The sequence below is a fragment of the Oculina patagonica genome, chromosome 6, assembly GCF_052425735.1.
Source record: "Oculina patagonica isolate OP01 chromosome 6, crgOcupat, whole genome shotgun sequence".
Classification (NCBI taxonomy): domain Eukaryota; kingdom Metazoa; phylum Cnidaria; class Anthozoa; order Scleractinia; family Oculinidae; genus Oculina; species Oculina patagonica.
Window position 1 is genome coordinate 16,002,113 of NC_135763.1, and position 16,098 is coordinate 16,018,210.

General features: G+C 38.1%; 2 long non-coding RNA genes across 2 annotated transcripts; both read left to right on the forward strand.

Annotated features, from left to right (window-relative positions):
- Window positions 1–8,374: 8,374 nt before the first annotated feature.
- LOC144656055 (uncharacterized) lies at window positions 8,375–9,433 on the forward strand. The gene is made up of 2 exons (XR_013571248.1): window positions 8,375–8,925; window positions 9,202–9,433. It is a non-coding gene; the product is annotated as an uncharacterized LOC144656055 (long non-coding RNA).
- A 557-nt stretch (window positions 9,434–9,990) lies between these two features.
- Window positions 9,991–11,418, forward strand: LOC144656050 (uncharacterized). Its single transcript, XR_013571243.1, has 2 exons — window positions 9,991–10,176; window positions 11,230–11,418. It is a non-coding gene; the product is annotated as an uncharacterized LOC144656050 (long non-coding RNA).
- Window positions 11,419–16,098: the final 4,680 nt, after the last annotated feature.

A 16,098-nucleotide genomic window follows, 5' to 3' on the forward strand; every position in this document is an offset into this window, starting at 1 on the left:
TTAATTATTAGGCCTTTACGCGGCCTCTTATAAAGGCTGAGTAACACTAACGAGGCAAGCGTGAGTGCATTTTTGTTCAAACTTGAATGGCACGACAGCCGCATACCACACGGCTAATGCTTATAAGTAACACGTGTGAACACTCTCACACTAATGCTTGAGTTGTATGCGTAGACCATGCTGTACATACGTTTTACTTGTCCCGACACTGCAAAGTGTTCAATTCTTTGAAGTTGAATTTACTTGGATGTTAATTCTGATGGAATGTTAGGTCACAGGCGTTAACAGCTCGGCGTCTCTGGTTCCAAACCTGCAACAACCGATGGCACTGCAACAAGTAATGCGAACACCGCAGGCACAAAACCGAGATTTAAAAGCTCCACCCATGAACAAACGTTCAGCCAATCAGCAAAGGGGCCGGTAGATGTAACAGCCAATGATTGAAACGCAGCAGGAAACAGGTTTACCATCCCTAATATAATAAGTGATAGCAAGGAAATTGTTTCCACAGTGTTGACCTTCGAATCCCGAAATGGCTTCTTAGCTAAATGATGAAGAAGAATCAAAAACGAGAAAAAGGTCATCAGCATGAGACGAGAAAGTGGATCACTGATGACAGCTTTCATAAGGATAAGAACCAACCGACGACCAATCAGATCGCTCTCCCAGTTCAAAGAACCACCTTTGCCGTCCTCGGGCCTTTTAAAAGGGTCATAAAGAACTTTTTCAATTGATGCAGTCAAAAACAGGGAAGAAGAAAAGTTCCCATCATTTGAATAACCCAGAAGAGCGACGAGTATCCAATGGATGAGAAATGGTGCAGAAAAAATACAAGCAAGCAAGAACCTTTTGACAGAGAGCGCTTCCCTATGTAACTTTAGTGCGCCCCAAAACAACACAAACCCAAAAGGGATAATGAAGGTAACAACAAATGCTATCAAAACGTACTGCTACCACTGATAGCAAAGTACATTACCGTCATAAAATAGTTACCACTCGGAACCAATAGGGACGCATCGCAGAAGATCAAAGCTAACAGTAATGACGTACCATTGACGTCATTTGCATAATCAGGAGGTGACCGCATAAACTGTCATTCAACTCCTCGCACAACCTAGCGCAAAATACTGACGTGACAATGATGTCATATTTCATTCATTACTCGTTTATATCGAATCTAGGATGATAAGAACCTTAATATAATCGTTTTAAAATATAATTTCACACATTGTAAGAGGGCTGTGTGTTGGTATATATGTAGATTTGCCGGTATAGAGGTTACGTAATCATACTACGAATTAAATATTTTAGACGTTTGTCAGTTAGGAGTTGTCATTAGACGGCATCTTCGTTTTTGATCACTGACCACTTCAATTTCGAAACTTTACTTGAGTAAATTTTTGTGTTATGACTAATCCAAGTTCTTGTACATATTAGTTGTTTTTAAGCTATGCTAAGGCCGCTTATGACTGATCAATAAACGAGATGCCCCCCCCCCCCCCCCCTATACGTCTGGTTTTCGTACTTGCACTAGGCTAGAAATTATTTTGTTTTCGTTTCACTACAGAGTAATAAGACAACAAAACGATATGGTTACATTAGTTAAAAACAAAATACATCAAGCTCTTACATGTTTTGATTATCCCGACGCATGCTCAGATCAAAGTCGGCAACGCCGGATCAAAACAGAAAGAGGAAAACGAATAAAATTCACTTATACTGAAACAAAAAATTACTATTTAACGCACAAGTATAAATAAAATGTGCTAATCTGTGCCCATAAAATGAAAGCAAAACGGAGTGGCTAGATCTTAATGAAAATCAATACCTTGCCCTGTCCTGCTCTGCTTAGCCCAAAGCGCTGACGCACTAATGATGTCAATGTAATAATCGGAGAAACCATATATTTACAACAACCAGATAACTAAAACAATTATTTGGGGCCGCTTTGGAGAGGGTATGGGGACTGTGGAAACATTTTGCGAGCTTGTTACAGGCTTTTGAGGGGCAAGGGTGTGTTAGTAAATGTTTCAGCTGTAATAGAACAACTTCGATACAGAGATGTAAAATTATCAAAATGCTATAAAAGGTAAAACCACAGAACTTTTCTTGTCATTAATCTGGGTGTGACCAAAAAATTATCTATTACGTCAACTGCCTCACCCAACTCCGCCCAAAGTGTTACCATGCAATTGATGCCATTTATGCCATAAAAAGTGAAACTCGTAAACGTTTCTTTCAAACGATGCAAAACAGCAATCATCATGAACAAATGTCTGTCATGTGCCACTCCGCCAAGCCCTCCCTCAAGCCCAGAAGATCAAGCTTCAACATCCTCACTTTCATCGCGACGTCCAAACGTCTCTGCACCGTTCACAGGAAACAAAGTCTGTGCCACAGTACGCTGTTTTCGTTGCCACAAGCCCCGTTGCCTATATTCTCCAAGGCAGCTGTCTTCCCGAGAAGGTAAACTGCTTGATGATTCCATTGAACGAAAGGTATTTACTTGCGGATCAGCGATTCTTTCTCCGACTGCTTTCCTGAATGACCGAGTCTCCTTGTAAACGTCTTTGACATGTGATTATCCTGTAGAAACAGCCTTTTATGCCAGCAACATGAGTTTGGGGGACGTTTGTCATCACTGTGGGAAGACCCCAGGAAAGGACGCTTCTGTTGAAATGGAACATCCAAAATATTTTATCTTCATTTTACCTGTTTGTGAACAAAGTGAAATGTTTGGAGTTGAACCCAAAAAGCTGATGCCTTTGTCAGTGCCAAAGAGTTGGCCAAAAGGTGAAGATGCCAGTTCGCTATCTTCATCATCTGCAGAAGAATTTAAAACGGATAATGGTCAGGCAAAATTGGGCTAACAGGCACGGCTAACAGGTCTCTTCTGCAGACTTTGAACGCTTTGCTATGAAAATCTAAAATTTAAAATTAAATCTAAAATTAAATCTAAATTTGAAATCTAATTTACTTACCAATTTATCCCAGTTGTTTTTATTTCGACGATTTCGACTGTTGTATTATGCTGTTATCTGATTTATTACTTAATGTCTTTCAAAAAGATAACTAACGAAACGTTTCGAGTTTTTCATCTCGAAACCGGATTAAATGTCACTGTTGGAATCCAAATCTTTCATCTTTATTCTTACATTTTGTGAACAATGTGAAATGTTTGAACATTCGAACCAATATTGGTGAAGTTTTTGGTCACTACCTAGTGATCGTGCAACAGGCGAAGATGCAAGTTTGTTGCCTTCAGTATCTGTTCAAAAAGGTTAAAGGGAAGTAAATAACAAATATGTGAATAACGTTTAATAATTCCCCTTTTGTTTCGATGTTGGACTTCTTTACAAGTCATCACATTATTTGATTTAGAAGGTTCGGGATTGATTATAAAGTAAACTAAATTCAATTCATTAATCTCGTTGGTCTTTTGAAGACCTGTAACGCATTTAAACTATCCACACTGTTGACGCATTGTCATCCATTTTTTATGTACATTTACTCTCAAATAATGTGAGTTTTAAGGTTAATTAAAGCAATTTATTAAAACAACATCGGCATGGTTTGTTTTTACTTGATATGTCAAATTAATAAGAGCTCTTTAGTTGAAGCGAGTAAATCGGTTACAGACAATTCGGTATTTCATAACAGAATGACTCTCATCGTCTGCCAAAACGTGCAAGGCTCTAAAGGTGGATTTCCACTGTCGCGCTTTTGTTGACGCACGTTAACGTACGTAAAAATTGTAAACGTACGTAAAAATGAAATTTTACGCGCGCGATTACGTGCGTCGAATTTACGTTGTCCAATTTCCAATGCCACGTTTTTTCTTCATTTTTACGTACGTTACACTCACGTATACGCACGTAGCGATCGCGAGTGTTTTCAAAAAAGTTGAACTGAGTTCAACTTTTTTCGCGGCTGTCTGCGGTTACGCAGCGATTTACCCAAGCATACTTTTGGATTTTGTCACATGACACCACTTACCACGTGGAAAACCATTTTGCGTTAAATCGCCGTCGATTTACATGGGAAAACATTGAGATGTAGAAGCACTTCTCATCGAGAAAGCGAACATTTCCAGCAATAATCTATAGAACTGACTACGAACCAAATTACATGAACGCAGTAGTGAAAGAAAACGCCTGGCGTCAGGTCACGTAGGCTTTGAACCGGCAATCCGGGAAGGTCGCCTCAAATCTTTTTTTTTTACTTGATGGTGTCTTTCGGAAGTATTTATAAAATGCTTCTTGGTCATATTCACGCATTTCTTTTACTAGCGTGTGGTACAAAGTGTTTTTATAGCAGCCATGTTGGAAGAGTCAAACAACAAGATATTTGCATAAAAATGTTAATGCTTGTTTTTCCCAAAGGAAAAACAATTTATTGTTTCACTTCCCCAATATGGCCGCCAATAACACACTCTATTCACCAACTTGATAATTCAGGATGGCGGGCATTTACGTACGTTCAACGCACGTAAAAAAGAAACGCTTTTTATTACTTTTTACGCGACAGTAGAAATTTGCTTACGTATCTTTTTTTACGCACGTTTTACGTACGTAAATATTTACGCGTCAGTGGAAATCCGCCTTAAGCTGTAAAAAACAACCTGAAGTACTGACCCTGGAAGGCTGGAAAGTTCACAAAAGCTTTTCGGGTAGCTGAGGAAGAAGGAATATTTATTAATACTACTTTGCTTAATAGCATCTATGCCTAAGCAAATCCCAAACAGTTTATTTTTATTACGTTTCTAGGCATTGCGTTTTCATGTCAACATTGACGTAATTTTAAGAAGCCGAGGGTGTTTACCATTTAACCAAAAATGTCTGAAATTTCGGTTGGAAAGCAAATGCAACAGTAATTTCCCGAAAAATCCGTTCGGAAATTGTGGACTACGTTTAAGGTAGTCCTTTACTCGGTGAATACAAATCGTCGGAAAATTCAGTACCATTTTTTATGCCTCCCGTATTAGTCTCTCATCAAGGGAAAACAAAAGCCTGAAACTGATCATGAATTATAAATGATAAGCGCTTTCTCTTTCGGTCGGTTCGCTGATTTTGAAAAACATTTATTATTATTCAACGGTCATTCCAACCGGTCTATTCCGCCAAATGGTAAACACGTTCATGGCGAGATTCCGTCTCCGCGAATTAACTTCGCCGACATTTTTCTCCTCGAAGTTTTTTAGCAACAGGACATACCCCCATTACGTCATACAAGCGCCACCCTTGTGTGTCTGTTTATGAATACACGTAGGTGGTTATGCTACACACTCTTATTCTTAGGCCATTTTATTAAACATCACTAAAAATAAAAAACAAACTGTGGTGACAAACATGACGAGACGGAAAACATTGATTTTTGTCACTTAACTTTTCGTAAGCTTAAATAATCATCTTCCGAAGTGAGCATCAGCTACTGATTACATTTAAAGACCCTAACCTAAAGACCAAAAAAACTAAACTTAAAGACCCTATCATGTTTTTCCGACATGCGTTGTCTTGTCATGTTTGTCACCGCAGTGTGTTTTTTTATTAAAGTTACACTAGTTTTTGACCTAAAATAAAAGAAATGCCAAACTCCTCGAGTGTTGCAACGAATATTTGTCAAAAGGGATTTCGTTCTTTCGATTGTAAAATGGGAATTTCCTGTTTCAACAGACAAATGGATCACATTTTTTTATGCAATATAACCATATAACCATGACCGACCCGACCGATTAGAATGTCCACAATCACTCCTCCGATCCACCAGATGTGAGGAAAAACGTGCTAGCGTTCAGGGCCGGGTTGTTCGAAAGACGATTAACGCTAACCCAGGATTAAAAGATGATCAAGATTTTAATTTCTCTTGTTTTAAAGGGTTTCCCAAAGCTAATATTTTGTTAAGTTTGAGATTGGTCCATGTCAAAACTGTGGGACAGAAAATATTAACAGAAAACCTCAACGAAATTATATAAAATTGAAATCAAATTTCACGCTAATCCTGGATTAGCTTAATCATGCTTTGAACAACCGGGCCCAGGAGTGGAATATTATATTAGTGTGACCGCCCTCACTGATCAAAGTTTAAACATTTTCCAATAGTAACATACCATTTCCTTTTATTTTCAGACGAAATTTACAAAAGCGAAAGCTGCTGTTTTTCCCACTAGCTATAAGAGACTAAGCTCAAGACGCAGTCCCTTATTCAACGGTTTTTAGTACAGATAATACACGGGGATATTTTTTGAGTTCCTCAAAAATGCGAGAAAAAATGTCTTCGAGCATTATCTGTTAAACCATCGAATAGGAGATTTATTACCTCACTGCATATATTTCTTTCCCTTTAGTTCCAAAATTGGCCATTTCGTAGATTGCACTAGTAAGGTCCGTAATGGGGAAATATTAGTAGAGTTATAATTTTTCATCAAAAAATGAACTTGTTGTCCCCAATTATACAGACAATACAAGAAAGTTCACAAAAACATATTTTAATATTCTCTTTAATGCACCTCGGTAAAAGCTGCACAAAATATAGATATCCATTTTAACTCAACTAGTTTTTGAATGACGTAAATTAAACAAAAATGTTTGTACGGGTGTAACTGCTCCGGATACCAATTTCATCTCAGCACCCTAAACCTCAGTGAAAGATATATAGAATTAAAAGGACTGTGTCACGGATTTTATCCAAATTTAGGCACGTATCGTGTCCACGTTTGTTTAAGGAGAAGCCACGAGCCAAGCGGCCCACACTGCCGGAGCTTATCCCGGTTTCCGTAGCATTAAGCGGCTAGGAATATTTCTACTCCCCCCTGAATGGGATGCTAGTCCATTGCAGGGTTCCCCCCCAGCAGTATGTCGCCGGTACCCATTTATACACCTGGGTGGAGAGAGGCACTATGAGAGTAAAGTGTCTTGCCCAAGAACACAACACAAGTGACCCCGGCCGGGGCTCGAACTCGGACCGCTCGATCCGGAGTCCGGCGCACTAACCATTAGGCCACCGCGCCTCCCACGTTTGTTTAGTAGTCCCTCAAATACGGTTAAATACAAAAAAATAACTTCTTAAAACAGTGAAGGAACATTTCGATAACACAGCAAATACAAAAGAAGGTACGGATGGCTAAAAGTGACGAAGATTGAAACGGATTGCAATATGGGTTTTTGAAAAAATGTTAGGCTGAACAGTTTTCAAAGTTTATTTGTTTGCTTGCAACTTTAAGTTATAACGCCGGGAGACACATTTGGTTGCAATGAAGCTACGGTTTCGCCATTTAGATCCGTAGAAATAATTCTTTGCAAACATTAGTTTCATAGCGAATATTTGACTAAACTTAATAATCTTAACTCAGCCGTGTCGCAGCCACTTTAAAAACAAGGTATAAGTCAATATAAGGGGGCATTTCTGCCATGTTAAAAACCGAAGAAGACCGAAGGTTCTCGGTCGAAACGTCTTGAAAAAGTACATTATGAGCGTTGTTTTCCGTTCAACAAAGTTAACGTCAAAATTTTTTAAAGAGCATTAATGTCTACTCCTGACTGCAATTTTAGTATTTTTCGTTTAATAAGGGGAAATTTTCTAGCGTTTTCATCTACGGAACATTTTATATTGAAATAGTATGCGTATAAAATGACTTTAAAAAGCTGTCATTAAATATCATAAGCCAAATGTGTTCAACAATAAAGTCATCATCAGCCGTGGGTTAAGTGACACGCAAAGCCACCCAAAGAGACATTTGTATAAGAGTGCTTATGAATTCCTTGTCGTGGAGAAAACGTTTAGCCAGTGGCATCGTAACACCTTGAACGAAGATTGCATCTCCTTCTTTAGCTACTGTTTAGTAGTCCCTCAAGTATCTTCGCAAGAAATACAAATTGTAGGATGATAAAAGCTTCCTCCATGTGAAAGTGTTCTCAGCTTGGGCGTTTTCCAAGCTCTATCTTTTAAGACAAACTGACAGAAGTAGACAGTTATAGCGACCATGACAGAAGACGCCTTTTAAAAAATTGAATTTAAGTTTCAAAATTATCCACAGCCATTAATAGAAACATCAGACCACCTTGGAAAAGCTCAGAATTTATTCATTTTACCTCGTTTCTTTTCGTTGAGATGACGACTAAGAAAATTATTCCAAGATATATAACGCACATGCTGAGTAATTGGACAGCCCGTTAATTCTTTTTTGTTTTTGTTATCAAATTTCCATTACTCGCCGTCAACGTACGTGAGCGCAGCTTGTTTAGTAGAGAGAAAGCATCTCCAAAAAGACAGATTTCAACGGTTTTTAGGGTCTTTTTGTTTTCCAACGGCTTTTAGGTTGACATATGTAACTAACATTGAGAATTTTATAAGACACAACCGGAAGTGTAAAGTCAAAGGAAATAGTATGACAGTCTACAAAACATTTTTAAGAAAAAAAAGAGTGTAAACAGATAAACACTCTGAGCAGGTAGTGTAACAAAACAAACAGATGCGTATTCCTCCTGTAAACTCGCTACAATATTGACTCCTAGATTATATTACTCACTCGATGGTTTGCCATTTACTACTCAACTATACGCTTAGGGATTGTTGCACAAGGGTTTGGTGTGTTCACTAAGAAGAAAGCTGTTTACTTAGCGTGGTTAAGTGTTTTATCTTCTGATGAATTTTGAATGGCCACTAATTATTGTCAAGAACCAGGTTGCACCCTGGGGGCATCGTTTATATTTAGGCAACTGATGTAACTGAACACAACACAAGCGACTTTACTGGAGTTAGTTGCGCTTGATATACAGTTTGTTTGAAGTAATGGACAACAAGACGTGCATTTTGCTTTTTTCTCTTCTGTTCGTAGCCTGCTGCATCATGAGAACATACGCAGTTCAGAATCCAAGTTATAACCGGACCAGACAGTGGAGCAGACGAAAGCCAAGCCTCGCTATCTCGGTGAAGTACTCCTCTCTTACTTTTGTTTAACTTTCAAACGTATTTTAATGTTCATGCGATAGAAATTTGGATGGTTCACACTTATCCTCCTCTTTTTATTTTAAACGTACAGACAACTTGGCGCCAGTGTTTAAAAATTGAATGTAAAGTCATCATATGCTCCGATTTAAATATGTTTAAGCACTATGGTTCTTATCTATCTATCGAGACAAAGCTTTAAAGTCCTATTTATGGCAAACCAGCAAAAAAGCTAAAACTTTACACGTTAATTTGCAGATATCGAGACGCGAAAGGAAGATCCGGGACGTGTGTGCCTCAATGAATGATGCTTGTAAAAGAGAAACAGAAGCATTCGAAGCGAGGCCAGCTGGAGTTTAACAGAATCTAACGAGAACAGATCTGAAGAGAAGAAATAAACAGAATGAACAAAAATAATTTAAAACGCCTAAAATATTACTACACTGTTAAAAGTACTGGAATATGATTAAACTTTGCAGAGGAGTAGATTGCTGCAATTGTCTTTATTTCTTTTCTATGAAGCACCGCAAAAGTTGCGTTAAACGCTACCCAGAAATAAGCCATCTTTTCATCTCCATCCAGAAAAAAAATCCGTTTAAAAAAGCACATTCGCAACTTGTTGGGTTTTAAACACAACACAATTCAGAAGTACACTTAGCTAAGAAGAAAAAATAAGAAGATAAAAGGATTCAATTCAAAGTTTTCAATTCTTCGGACAAGCTCTATACAACAGCCTTTTAGGAAAGTTCTCAATTAAGTACTCAAGCCAAGTAAATGGCTTTGTCCGTTTAAAAAAGTTTAAAAAAGCACATTCGCAACTTGTTGGGTTTTAAACACAACACAATTCAGAAGTACACTTAGCTAAGAAGAAAAAATAAGAAGATAAAAGGATTCAATTCAAAGTTTTCAATTCTTCAGACAAGCTCTCAGATACAACAGCCTTTTAGGAAAGTTCTCAATTAAGTACTCACGTCAAGTAAATGGCTTTGTTAACAGCCGTTGAGACTCGTGGAATGAATGATGGGAAAAAGCTCTCCCCTTAAATTTGGGTGCAGAGTAGATGTTCATTCACAGAGTCAAACACGCTCGTATTTCACTCGTTTTTCAGAGATGGACAGCAAGACTTTTCTATTAGTTTTCTGTCTGGTATCTGCAGCCTGGTTCTTGTCCGACACTGAGGCAATTTATAGTCAGAACAATGATAACAATGGGGGACGATCAATGAGGCCCTCGGTGTGTACAACTTTGTTTGTTTGTTGTTTTTGTTTTGGTTTTTTGAGAGTTTTGTTTTGTTGTAATTTCTGAATTCTGATTTTACATCTTCAAAATTGTTTTAAGGTTTGTCCATCCCAAACAATTTGTAATGATACAACTTTCGGTAATGTTAATAAATGAGCAGCAGTGTTTTATCATGTTTAAAACACGAGGCGCAGCCGAGTGTTTTAGACTTGATAAAACACGAACTGCGAATTTATTGAACGGCTTAAAAATCTTCTGTTGTAGATCAACTCATTCTTGCACTAATATTTAGATTTAAGGTTATTTTGGCCTAGAAAATTGGACGTAAAGTTTAGCCGTGTCTTTATCAGATATAAAGACACTCATTAAACATTAATTTCTTTTGTATTTTCTTATGAATTATTAATGAGTTTTTTAATTGATTGGAATGCGAGAAGGTAACTCCAATGAAGAAATTTTTTAAAAAATTTTGCCAATATTTTCGATTCAAACTTCTGGTCACGGATTGAACAAATTTGTCGATTTTTTTTTCAGTAATTCTCTAAAAATCACTTGTCAACTGAGGCTTAACAGGTACACACAGTTTATAGCTGGATTTGTGATGCTACAGTTTCTTGTTCGAATCCTTGGCAGAGTCAATATAAATAGCCAACCGGTTAGCCTCCGCCGGTGGCACATGTTACTATTGTCATCAATCTGTTTAACTATTACAATACTGCGTTGTGCAGCTTACACTTTGCGCGCGGGAGTCTCATAAATCTTCTATGCTGAATTAGATCTTCTATGAATTAAATTTTCTATGCTAAATTATCAATTGGGGCTTTAAAAAGTTTTTGTTCTATTTACAATATATTTTCATTTAATTACAGTGTTCCTAATTAGCACAGCTGTGCAAGATTCATTGGCACTTAAATACAGTGACTTGTTCTATTTTAAATCTATCAGCCTCTACCAACCTGAACAATTTATATTCAGTCTGCATATTGATTTCTAATAAGAGTAAATTTTTATAAAGTCAATTATGTTTTTATTTGTATTGATTTGCAGAACTTCATGAGTCGCCAAAGGAATATCAGAGACCTCTGCGCTGCCGTGAAAGATGTTTGCAAAAGAGAAACAACTCAAGAGCAGTTAATTCAATAGTAACAGGACAGCAAAAACGTGAAGGAAAGAAAAAGCAATATGAATGAAATTACATGTATGACATTCAATACAAAACAATAAAAGTAAATAATACATGAATTTATTTCAAATTATTTTTACACTCTCAAGAATATGTTGTAACAAATCTGGTTAGATCAAACCCCTGGGACACGACTTGGTAAGCTTGTTTCCTCTTCCCGGTGCAACTTTGAGCTCCCCCCCCCCCCCCCCCCTAGTATGGGAAAAAGAAGAGAGCTACTGCACGTGCTGAATACTAATAAGATGGCGACATGACACACGCGAATTTGCACGTTTTCTCTCTCTCTCTTCAGACATGTGGAAACAAGGTACTTTTCGCTACGCTGAATTTTACAATAATTTTTAAAAAATTAAAGACGTGCGATAGTAAAGTAAAGCTACAGAAAAGGGCCTCCTGAGAGGAAAAACAAATCCTTCACGTGCAATAATACACAACCTGTACATTCCCTCCAGGCCCATATGCAAAATTCCAGTGAACACCTAGGCCACCTTTCGGTCTTGTCGCGTGCACTTTTGCGCTTTTTCCCGACAATCTTTCTCGAATTACGTGTCATACGTGTCCTTCCTACGAAGAAAAATGTAAATGTTACTCTGAGATTTGTTATTTTGGCTTATTTGGAGTGGACTTTTGCTGGCGGTGTAATCGGAAGGGTTTCTGTGGTTGCCCGGGGTCGAGAAACACCATTATTGTTGTTGGTCCATTATTGTTTCATCTGGTCGAGTTTTTTTAATCACGGGAGAACATCAAGGTTTCACGGGGTCTCTTGCAAAAAGGTGCTTCCTTCTTATTTGCGAAAAAGGCAAATGAAAACCATGATCTGGGTTATTAAGCAAACAAAAATATTCCGCCCATAATGAAGCACAACAAAAGTTAATCACCCTCCATACCTAGAAATATAGCAAAACTATTAAATTGGAGAGCTTACAGTCCTTACACATTACTCCGATGAAAACACTCCAATAAACTACAAAGTAAACTACAAAGCAAGAGAAAAAGGCACACGCCAAAATTAATTCAAACAAGTGCAGGCAACTAAATACCGATTATATTTGTCACATAAAAAACTTGGCTAATTTTCCTCGTCTACACGAGCAAATAAAATTTTCCACAAAAATTGTCACATTAAAATTACCAATGGAAACCCGGCTTTTTTTCCCTTTTTTGTCATCAGTTTAAAGTTTAGTGCGCCAGTAATGACTTTGGACAGCAGAGATACGCAGAATCAAGGCGTGCACAGTGTCCAGTGGGAGATTGGAAGATTGGAGTCCACCAATGCTATCGCAATTTTTGCCACATTTTATGTGACGAGTCGTCTACACGCGCAATTTTTCGTATGCATGTGACAACTTATTTGTCACATTAAAGCTAACACGCCAGCTACTCAGCAAATATATTTTAGGCAAAAATATTGGCCATTTCATCTACACAAGAAAATGAATTTTTTCACATAAAAAAATTTCCACGTAAAGATTGTCACATAAAAATTGCTCGTCTTAAAGCACATGCCGAGCCGTTGTATCACTCGTTTTATTTATTTTTTTAGCGATGTTATCGTTTCCGGGGGTACTCCATATAGTGACCTATACGAGGAGGTTCCTCCCGAAGGGGTACCGATTTCAGATTGTAGGAATATCGAAGGCCTGGGTGGTCTTACAAGACTTCCAGTATAGGAAAGGGTAGGGAAAACTGTTATCGTCATGGTATTTTGAAAGGGCCTTCTAAAATATCTCTGCGAACAGACCCAAGTGTTTTAAAAGGTATACAAGTAAAAATTAAGAAAAGAGGTGCATTATCAATTCTGTAGGTATGTGAAAGAAACAATTTTCTATCGAAGGCATACGAAAGGGTTAAGTGAGCGTCCGTGTAAGAACCGACCACTCGATTTTCGGCCCAGAACAGAATTCCTTCAAATTTTCTGTGCAAGACAATTGATCCATATGATAAACAAAAATAGCAATATTTTGGCTTGTAGTGTTATTTGTCAATATTTTTGGCGATGATTGCTGAGAACGGTCAAAAACCGAAAAAATCATCCTGTTTCGAGTCAAATTTAGGCGTCGCGCTCAACGCGCTGAAAAATTACTCTTTAACTCAAATAAAATGAAACTTGTTTATCATTTTATTTTATGTCTTGTCTATTAGTTCATGTTAAAATATTTGAAATCGGACTTAACAAAAAGTAATTATGATTTTTTTTAAACACCCCATAAAGAGCCATCGCAAAAATCACGCAAACATACTGTTGGTTAGAGAGGTTTTTCTCAAAAGTTTAACGCGATCTAGAGCCCTAGACACTATCCACGATTAGTACTAGGGTTGGTGTACTAGAAACAAGAAAAAAAATTTTGGGCACTAAGCTTTTCGAATTTTAGGAGTTCTATCAACAAAGCCTATTTTTAACGGTCGTAACGCGCGTCACGCAATTTCTTACTATTGTGTTTCCTATCTTTCCCACATAAAACAGTTGTCCGAGGGAGCAAATATTTTTGAAACTAGCTTTCTGCTCGGAAAAAGGCATGGACAATCCTAAATTTATCAAATATCGCCCCAAAAATAAGAATTAAGAAGGTTAAATCATGAGCGGCTCCGGTATGAGTTGTCTTCAGTTCCGTCTTTAACTGTGCAAAAAGCTTCGAAAAGCGGTTTCCGTGATTCGGTAATCATAAATAGGGAAAGAAATACGAAAGAAACCCTTAATAGTTTAACATATTAAACACATTTAACAGCTAGAAATTATTATCATTGTATTATTAAAGTGTACGACCAGAGAAAATGCAACACAAATGAAAATAGGCCAAAGCGAATTTCTCAGAAAATGTCTGTTTCAGTCGGCTTTGATGCACGCGGGAATGTCAATGGAAGTTATTTTTAGTAGGTTAATTTCAACCCGTGTGACAAATGCTTGCTGCTTAACCTATTTCTTGTTTTACTTTATATCATTTGTTTTTCAATTTTGTGAATAGGCTACAAACTTTGCCTTTAATATTTATTTTCTTCACTTTTTTTTTTTTGCACTGCCCTTGTGCTAAATTTAACTTATGCAAATTTGTGACAATTGATGTCGTGCGTGCTCACATTACGGCAGGAATAGTTTTGCTCTTTGCGTTTCGTGTTGTTTCGTTCTGTGAAATGGCAGGATTTTGTTCCTTCTCGGCAATTTTAGGTGGTAAGTGCGAAAGTAGTCGTGGACATACAGATTGTATAGCCCTTAATGATTGTGACGGCGATATCAGTTTGCATCTAGCAAATCACCACCTGTCAAGAGAAAATTCATGTGAAAGGGATCTAATACTGGCAAGAGCAGGTCTTTTAGAACTCACTGAAGAACAGATTAAGAATATGATGGTTTGTCCAGCCCATCGTTTTACCTTAGGAAAGTACTGGCAAGCTCCGAAGACCTGCCAGTATCCAAGACATCATGGAAAGAAATCGGCGGTAACAGGGACTCATGTTATAAATTTCAAGCTGGCCAGGGAAATTAAAAACCTCTTTGGAGAAGCTGCACCCGTTGGTTCCCGTAAGTTTTATCGTTAAAGATTGTTCTTAATCGCTAAAAATTGTTTACATTGTTAAGCCCTAGGCTGAAACAGATTTCACTTCTGTAAATATGAAATGCTAGGTCATTACTATTGTTGCATGGTGACAACTGTTCTCTGGACGCGTTCTGTTAGCTTACCTGAGACCGGCTCAAACACAGGATAAAATGTTATTATAAAGTAATTTGAATGCGACTTAAATAATTTATTCTTAGTGACATAGCTTGCAACACCTGATGTTTTTAACCGTGACTAAACAAATTACTCTTTCAAGTTTGCTGCGAACACAGGGGTCAGGGTTGGTTGAAGGCGATTGTGGGGGAGGGGGGGATTACTATACGTGGAGGTTCTGCCCATTTGTATGGTTTAGGTATATTAATGGGCAGAATTTTGCAAGTTTAAGTATATAAAAATGTAAAGCATGTATACGAGCCTAGGGGCCCATCACGTTTCCGTAGCATAAAGCGACTAGGAGTATTCCCATCGCAGGGTTACCCCCAGTCTTGCCCAAAGAACACGACATATTGAACCCGGCCAGGACTCGAACCCGACCACTGCAGGAATTTTGCACTTAGTGATCCGGTAGAACCCGAATTTCAAAAGTCCTGTTCACATCAGCACTTATCCACTTGCGATGACTGCCAAGGGCTAAAGAAAGTACTTCAGGAACTACGACTTGAGATCGAAGGTCCATCCCGGACGCCAGTTAATTCAGAACAACGAGAAGATTTACTGTACGACTTTGACCGCGCAAAGTCAGATATCTTTCTATGGAAAGCGCACATTGTCCGCTCAATAAACCAGGAAGAGGCGAAGCAAGATTTACTGAAAACAGCCGACGCGACGTCCGCCATTGTTATAATGGACTGGGCCATGAAATTTCTTCAACTGAAATATCTTGAGAAGCAGTCCGAATGGTTCGGAAAACGAGGGCTCAGCTGGCATATATCCACCGTCATAACCAAGAATGTCAGCACTGGTAATCATATGCTCACATCCTTGATTCCTGTCAGCAGAATCGGTATGCAGTCTGTTCGATCATCGAGAACACACTGGAGGCCTTAAAGAAGGAACATACTCACATAACTCAGGTGAACTTTAGAAGTGACGAAGCAGGCTGTTACTACAACAACTTTCTCGTGGCGGCCGTAAGAGATGCTGGGAACCGAGTTGGTATCACCGTCACACGGTACGACT